This window comes from Echinops telfairi, unplaced genomic scaffold, assembly GCF_000313985.2.
Source record: "Echinops telfairi isolate 266 unplaced genomic scaffold, ASM31398v2 ScPeMD7_5592;HRSCAF=6446, whole genome shotgun sequence".
Taxonomy (NCBI): Eukaryota; Metazoa; Chordata; class Mammalia; order Afrosoricida; family Tenrecidae; genus Echinops; species Echinops telfairi.
The window spans coordinates 27,999,331-28,007,955 of NW_022109491.1; the positions used below are offsets into that span (position 1 = coordinate 27,999,331).

At 50.7% G+C, this 8,625-nt stretch overlaps 1 pseudogene; it reads left to right on the forward strand.

Moving 5' to 3' along the window:
* The first annotated feature begins 809 nt into the window (after positions 1-809).
* On the forward strand, positions 810-1,963 carry LOC101643875 (annotated as a pseudogene).
* The last annotated feature ends 6,662 nt before the right edge of the window (positions 1,964-8,625 follow it).

The window sequence follows — 8,625 nt, forward strand, 5'->3', positions numbered from 1 at the left end:
ATAATGAAGGTTTCAATACTTGATCTTCATCAGCAAGTGCTTTACGCCCTCCTCACTTCCCGCAAGCACGGTTATGTCATCGGCATGTCCCAGGTTGTTAATACAGCTTCCTTGAATTCTGATACCAAACTCTTCATATCATCCAGCTTCTGATGATTTGCTCAACATACAGTCTGGGTAATTATGGTGACAGAGCTATATGCAGATATAATTAGGCTAAAATTTAGCATATTATCATTTGTTTTCCCTTTTGATCCATTTTTAATTTGTTCTAGTTTCTATTATCTTCTGATTTCTCTTAGAAAAAACATTCTAAGTCCATTATTGGACACATAATGTACGATATAATCAGTGGCCTGGGGTGATGAGCTGTGTAAGAGCAGAGTTGTCATATAATATTGAAATTAAGTGGGTAGCAATTCAAACGAGATTGTTAATAGTTGAGGATATTCAGAGTAATCCCCATGGTAACCACAAAAAAATTAAAACTAGCAATAGGAAGTCCATGTCAATAGTCCATCAAAGGCCTATGAGAAAAGCTGGGGTTTCTTTGGGGAATCAGGGCAATCACTCATGCAAGGGAATTCACAACAGTATGTGTGCACTCAGGTCAGATGCACGTTCCAAGAAGACGGGAGAGACCCTAAGCTCTCCCCTCAGCAAATCCCTAGGCTTAGTGCGAGCAGGGGCAAGGGTTGAAGGGCTGCCCAGTCTTCACACTGCTCTCAAAACTGAGAGGTGTTCCCCCCGACATTCAGGGACATCTGGTGTCCAGAATGACATTATGACATTCGTATATCCAGAACTCAATGACAACAAACATCACATTTCCTCTACTGAAAACAACCATCCCACCCCCACCCCCCAAAAAGCCTAAGATATTATTTCCATTAAAAAAACCCAAAACAAGTATTTTATTAATGCCTCAGTGGCTACAGTGACAATCTACTTTTTAGAAGTAGAATTACATCTTCATAATGGACATAATGATCATAGGTTCCCAAACTAATTTGACCTACCACCCCTTTTCAGAAAAAAAATGTACTCAGTGCCCCCTGGCCACCTGCCCCTGCCTTTCCTCCGGTCCTTCTTCCTGGGCCAGGGCCTCAGTGCCCTGCTGCCCTGTGTGCTGGCTCTGGCACAGGGCGTCAGGCGCCTCGAGTGAACCCCTGCCGCCACCAACAGCACCCTGGGCTCCTCCCACCCACGCTACTTCCCAGAGCGCTTCTCCGCCAACTCCTTCTGGGAACTGACCGCACTTCTGGCCACCTCGGCTGCCGCCTTCCTTGATCTCCTGCCGGTTGCCATCCCTGGGTTGGGTCTTCGGGTGGGGGCCCCACGGGGTGGTTCTGAAGAAGGGGAGGAGGTCTTGCCCTTGCAGAAGCCACCGAGCCAGGCAGCAGTCGCCACCCCCAGCTCCACCCCGGAGGCTCCCCACCTACTGTAGGCCCAAGCACCTGCCTGTTGGGCCTGCTGACCCTCACTAACGCGCTGACCAACGGCGTGCTCCCCACAGTACAGAGCTTCTCCTGCCTGCCCTATGGGCGCCTGGCCTACCACCTGGCTGTGGTGCTGGGCAGCATGGCCAACCCCCTCACCTGCTTCCTGGCCATGGGCGTGCTGAGCAGGTCCCTGGCCGGTCTAGCTGGCCTCTCTCTACTAGGTGTGCTCTTTTGGGCCTACCTGATGGTGCTGGTGGTTCTCAGGCCCTGGCCACCCCTGGTGGGCACCTCTGCAGGGGTGGCCCTCGTGGTGGTATCCTGGGTGCTGTCTCGGCTTGTTCTCCTATGTGAAGGTGGCAGCAAGCTCCCTGCTGCACGGCAGGGGGCAGCGGGCACTGCTGGCAGCTGGTGTGGCTATCCAGGTGGGCTCCCTGCTCGGGGCCCTGGCCATGTTCCTTCCCATGAGCATCTACCACGTGTTCCACAGTGGTGAAACCTGTGGGGACCCATGTGGCTCCTGAGCTGGGCAGCAAAGTCACCCACACAGGCTGCTGTTACCTCTGCCTGGAGTGCTCCGTGCCCCTGGCTGCCCACGTACTGGCACACTCCAGACACCTAGTCACTCCTCAGGGTACCCTGGCACTCGGGCCATCGCGCGGATCAGGGCAGGCCCCACCTACAGACTGGTCTCCCTGCCAACTTATACACTTCCTGTAGGATTTGTACAATAAAGCCTTTTACTCTTGGTAAAAAAAAAGTATAGCCCATAATCCAGAATAAAGTCAGGGTATCTGCTTTTGTAGGCCCCTGGATCGTTCCAGCACCCCCCAGGGAGGTAGTATGGCCCACTTTGGGAAACATTGCACTAGATCAGGGGCCCGTGGGCCACATGCGGCTCACCGATAACAATATCCAGCCCACTGGGTGTTTTTGCTCCCTTTGTTTTTTCACTTCAAAATAAGATATGTGCAGTGTGCATAGGAATTTGTTCAGTTTTTTTAAAAACTATAGTCCGGCCCTCCAACGGGTCTGAGGGACAGTGAACTGGCCCCGTTTAAAAAGTTTGAGGATCTATCTAGTGACTAGATGGTAAACTTAAGAACAGAGTGTGGTGGTTACATAATCTGGTGTCAATTTGGAACTTGAGAGGATTAAGAGTAAAGGGGTGGAATCTAGTCTGTCAATCGGGTCATAGCCACTGAGGCCTCTGTGTGGGCATGGCCTTCTCCTGAAAATTCTGGGAACTCTGGCATTTCCTCCTTGGAGGCAGGAGACACTTCTCTCTTGGCTCACTCCCTTGGAGACTCTCTACTGACAAGGCTGACTCCCTGCAAGGGATCCCTGAGGAGAAGCCACATGGACCTACTCTGATGCAGCCCTGGGTGCTGGAGAAGCCCTGTTCACAGAGATGCTTACAACGTCACTGGATTCACAAGACTTCCCACCACTAGCCTGTGACCTTCCTGTCATTGCATGTGTTTCATGAGTCTGAAGAAGATGTTATCGATTGGTATCGGGTATATGGGCTAATACCGGGCGTATGGACTTGATCTGAACTGGGCTGGGATGTTTTCTCAGTATTCAATTACTCTTGTATATAAATCTTTCTTATACACGAGTGTCCATGAATGTGTTTCTCTAATCTACCCAGACTAACACAGAGAGATTGCACCTTTTATATCTGTACTCTTAAAGCCTGAAATAGTAAGTACTAATAAGGTTGCTCTAAGTCCTAGTCAACCTGTCCTCTATCTGAGCACAAACCAATAACTTGAAATCGGCCCTAAGTTGCGAAGAGACCAAAGACACTGGCAACTCCTTGGTAAATATAATGCAATAAAGGACTTTTATTTCAGGAGTTGCTGAGGCAAAGCCCAGATTGGTGAGGGAGATGGGGAGTTTACAGCCTTGATGAGCAATGACCTCCAAGATCACCTAGCAAGTGTTACGTAAAAACAACTTAGCACGAGGATGTGAGCCAGCAGCCAGCCAACAGAGCTATATCCAGCTTTGCCAATGCCTATTCTCCTAGTCTACCTCTTGGGGCCGGCTCTTATAAACTGGCACACACTCCTTCTTGTAAAAGGTTCCTGGGGGCCTGAGGGGAGGTATTATAACTCTGTAGGTAGGGGCAGCAATATAGACAAATACAGCAAAACAGTGCCAGACCCAGGGAAAGACAGACACGAGCAACAGCCCTTGCCAGGAGAGAGAGAGTCTGTCAGCCACAGCAGACCAGCCATCCGTTGCGTTCAGGGTTGCATCTGCTTCATCGTGCAGCCGAACAAGTTGGTAATGTGGTCGAAACTCACTGGCATCAAGGCAATTCTAACTCAGAACAACACTGTGGGACAGGGTAGAACGGCCCCTGCAGGTTTCCAAGACTACATTTCGATTGGAATAGAAAGACTTGTCTTTCTCCTGCGGAGCCGCTAGTGATCTGGAACTGCTGCCCTGGTGGCTTGTCACCCAATGCATAACCCACTATGCACATGCCCTGAGAAACCGTCAGAATGTCCGATTGGTCCCACCATTTCTACATAGCCAAAGGAGGGAGCAAAAACAGCTACATGATCATCTCACCAGTGGAAAGCACTGTGCTTGGTCCACCCGGCTTTGACCTCAGAGTAATTCAGAGGTTATAATATGGACTCCCAGAGGTCCTTGCTTTCAGCATTAACCAAAAAGAAGGCTCCAGAAATTGATGGAGTATCAATCGAAATGTTTCAACAAGCTGAGGAAGCCCTGGAAGCACTCACTTGTCTATGCCAGGAAATTTGGAAGACAGCTACATGGCCAACTGACCGGAGGAGATCCATGTGTATCCATTCCAAAGAAAGGAGACCCAGCAGAATGCTCAAATTATACAACAGTGTCCTCAATATCACATGCAAGTAAGTTTGCTGAAGACCATCCAACAACAGTTGCAGCAGTACAATGACAGGGAGCTGCCGGAGGTCCAGGCTGGATGCGGAACAGAACGTGGACCAAGGGGTATCACTGGATACTTCGGACATGTTGTCAAGAGAGACCAGTCCCTAGAGAAAGCTATCATGCTCAGTAAACCAGAGGGGCAGCGAAAGAGGAAGGGCCTCAACAAGATGGATGGGCATGGTGGCTCAGACAATGGGCTCAAGCATAGGAACAAGTGTGAGGATGGCGCAGGACCAGACAGTGTTTCCTTCTATAGTGCATTGGTCGCTATGAGTCGGAATCAACTGCATGGTACCTAACAACTTCCCTGTAGCATAGGACCAACCCCCAAGTACGGTGCCCTCTCCAATCAGGGCCACAAGTAGCCACCATCCAGCCTTCGGGTGCTGTTAGAAGCAAGGTATGCCTATGTGGGGGGTTGTTTTTTTTAAATCATTTTATTGGAGACTCATACAATTCTTAACCACAATCCATACATACATCCATTGTGTCAAGCACATATGTACATTTGTTGCCATCATCATCCTCAAAGCATTTGCCTTCTACTTGAGCCCTATCAGCTGCCCATGTGGTTTTGAAACCATCTAGCACTCTTATCTGTTGGCAGTAGAACACAGGAGCTCAGCCTACTGTTTGGCAGGTGGACCTGGAGGGAGACCAGGGAGCCCATGTGGTTTTACCCATACGTAGCCCGTTTGGACACTAACCAACCCAAACCATACCAGAGTTTAATACCTTCTTGTGGCTGCACCCAGGAGGCCTTGCAGTCTCAGCAAAATGTGGGTTTCTGCAATAGTCTGAGGCCAGGAAGAGGCAATGCTGGGCCGCTGCCTCAGGTTATATTCCACTTGGTCCACATGCCAGGGCTGCACCTGCACACACGTTTCCCACAGCAACTCCACCAGACTGGCCAGAGGCTTCCCATTCCCTGCCAAGTGCTGAAGGCAGGCCCAGGAAGGTAAAGCCTCTGGCCAGAACTGAAGGGGTTGCTGTGAGCAGATAGACTTCCTAAGCCTATGATGTCACCCGCACGGTGATGACTGGGGGGCTACTTGGGGCTCTAACTCTGGCACACGGGGCCAAAGACACCCTCTGAAAGAAGTCAAACCCACGGCCACCAAGCCTATTCTGACTCATGGTGACCCTTCAGGGCAGTTTCTGAGATTGTAATCCTTTTTTTTAATTGTAATTCTTTATGAATAGAAAGCTTCATCTTTCGGCCATGGAGTTGCTGATTTTGAACTGTTGACCCTGCAGTTAGCAGCCCAACACATAACAACTACACCACCAGGGCTCCAAAGGCAGTCCAGTGGGTGCTTAATGCATCAACCTCAAGGCTTCCGGTAGCACCCTGGCCCACCTGGTCAGGGAAATGGTGCCTGATAATCCACCTGCCTCTCCACCACTGGCTGTGTTCATGTACTGCAGCTGGTTTGCTGAGTTCAGGATGGCGGGGTAGGTACAAGCACACCAGGCCATTTGGTGCAGCAGTCACTGAATCACTTTATTGCTATACCTGACTCTTTCCTTACCAACTGTTAGCGGGTGTGCCAACATGGCACCTGTAAGAAGATATGGGTGGACTTTAGCCTGTCAATCAAGTTGCAGCTTGATGACCTCCTTTGGAGGTGCCGCTGAGATACATGGCTCTCTGGAGGATTCCCCACCCCACCCTAGCCCACCCCTGCCCCTACCGCCTTCAACTTTCTGCTAGCAGACCCTGATGGTGGCCAGAGCAAGCCCTGAAGATGCCTTCACTGCCGTTGGATCCATAAGACTTTGAACCCACCGGCCTGTTATCTTCCTGCAGTCTGCATCATTACTCTTGACTACTGAGTTAGAAGAGGTGCTTATGAACTAGCATCAGACCTAGGGGCTTAAGTTGGACTGGGCTGGGCTGTTTTCCTGATACAGCCTACTTTCTGATATAAAGTTCTTTCTTACACATGAATGTCACTGGATTTGCCATCCCAGCCAAACACACCAACCCGGGCACCATGGTGCCCACTTTTCTGGCAAGTGGCCCCTTTCTAGCTAGTGAGCTAGCATGTACACAACATCTGCTTCTTGGCTCCCTGATGGAGAAGAGCAGACTGGACTGCTACATGCAGAACAGGTCAGCATGCAAGCTTCCGGGGATCCCAGATGTACTGCAGCAGGGCTTCCCTATGTGTCACTGCTCCTGGCCCTTGGCCAGTGCAGTCACCCACAGGCTGCCTGCCACCCAGCTGTCTGTACAGAGGGTCGAGGGCCAGGGTCCGTGGGGGATTCATACAGGCTTTAATTCAGCTCATTGGCTCTTTGGTCTGAGCTCGGACTGTGTACCGGGTATCTACTGGCAAAGGGCCCTCCCCACACTCGGCAGAAAGGGAAGGTTGGTCTATGTCCAAGGACCATCTCAAGATGCAGCTCTTTGTGTGGGCACCCAGCGTTTCCACGCGTACAACCAAAACCCACTTCTTCAACGGCTTGCTCCTGTCCTTGGCCCCAGTCTCAAGCACTCTGCTCTTCCAGTTGGAAAAATGGCTTCTAGTACTAGGCCCACACCAGGAAAACAAACTCACTGTCACCAAGCCAATTCCAACTCAGAGGGGCCCTAGAGGGGCCCTGAAACTGCACCTCTGCTGCGGAAATAGGAAGTCTCCTTCTCCTGTGGAATGCCTGGTAGTTCGAACTATTGAACTTGCAGTTAGCAGCCAAATGCGTAACCACTACACTACCAGGGTCCGTTACTAAGCCAAGTGGAGTATAAATAACCACCAACCCCCCAAAAGACTCACCAAGAATTGCCCTTCTTCTGGCTTCCTAGGGATGGGGTAAGCCTGCAGGGAGCACATGGCTCCTACTGGACAAATGATTCCTAGGGGGTTTCGACACTCCCTTTCCCTGCACCAAGAGGGTGGAACTCATGGCCCACCTCTCCCTGCAGGTGGATGATTAGGGCCTATAGACCAGTGTTTCCCAAAGTAGGTGATACCACCCCTGGGGAGCACTGGAACATCTTCTGCATCCCCCCACACTAGATTATGAGCTCTAGTACAAGTTTTTAATTGCCAGCGGGGGGGCAGGGGGTGTATTTGAATTGTGGCAAAGAACAATAAAGTACCAGGGACTGCTAAAAGGACAAACCAATCTGTATTGGAAGAAGTAAGGTCAAAGTGCTCCTTAGAGGCAAAGATGGCAAGGCTTCGTCTTACACACTTTGGGAGAAGCCCGTCCCTGGAGAAGGGCATCATGTTTGGTACAGTGGTGGGGAGTGAAAAAGAGGGAGGCCCTCAAGGAGATGGATGGACACAGTGGCTGCAACAACGGGCTCAGGCAGGCATGGGAACGACTGGGAGGGTGACACAGGACTGTCAGGGCTGACTCAATGGCACCTAACAAGGGGGCACCTAAGAACATTTCCTTTCTGAAAAGGGGGCAGTAGGCCAAACACGTCTAGGAACCTGAGTAGACGCTTTCAACCTTTTAATCTTCACTTCTGTCTCAGATGGTCCAAAACGGAGTTCATGATCTCCCCCACTTCCTCTTCCTGTCAAAATAAGTACTATTTCTATGGCATCAGAGGATATACAGTAAAACTGTTAAGGTGGAGCCTGATCACCACGCTGACCTGGTGCTTACAGGTTTCTCCACTGTGAAGGTACAACCCCCACCCCTCACCACCTTCCATTGTGTACTAAGCCCAGCCCAGCCTACACTTAAAAGTGGAGGGTGGAACATTGCAGTGGGCAGGGAGTGGAGGCTGGGCACACAGCTAAACTTTCTCCATATTCTAGCTCCAAGTTCACTTGCCTCAGTTTCCTCTTTCACCTCCATTTCTGCACACCTAGCTGCTCACCCTGTGCTAAAACATCAGTAATGCGCCCCCCCCACCCACCCACCACCACTGTTGCCCACCCCCTTCTAACTGCAGCTCCTCTTACTGTACCTTTACTGGGCAGCAGTAAACAGGAAACCATCCAGAGGTGCCCAGGCCATAGCTGCTTCCACGCGCTGTCCACACTTAGCTACCACCACCTGGCACGCCTCTTATCTTTCCTAGGCATCTTCATATTCAAGCAACGGGGCCAGGAGTATACGTCAGACCTGCTCACCTGGAGATGGCTAGCCGCCAGGGGTCTCCCCAACAGATCAAATCGCCCAAGATCAGTGGCCCCTAAGTGTACCTCTAGCAGGTGCTTTTCCCTTATCAGCTATCTTTGATCTCCTGTCAATCAACTGCCTAGGCATGGACTAACCCCAAAAC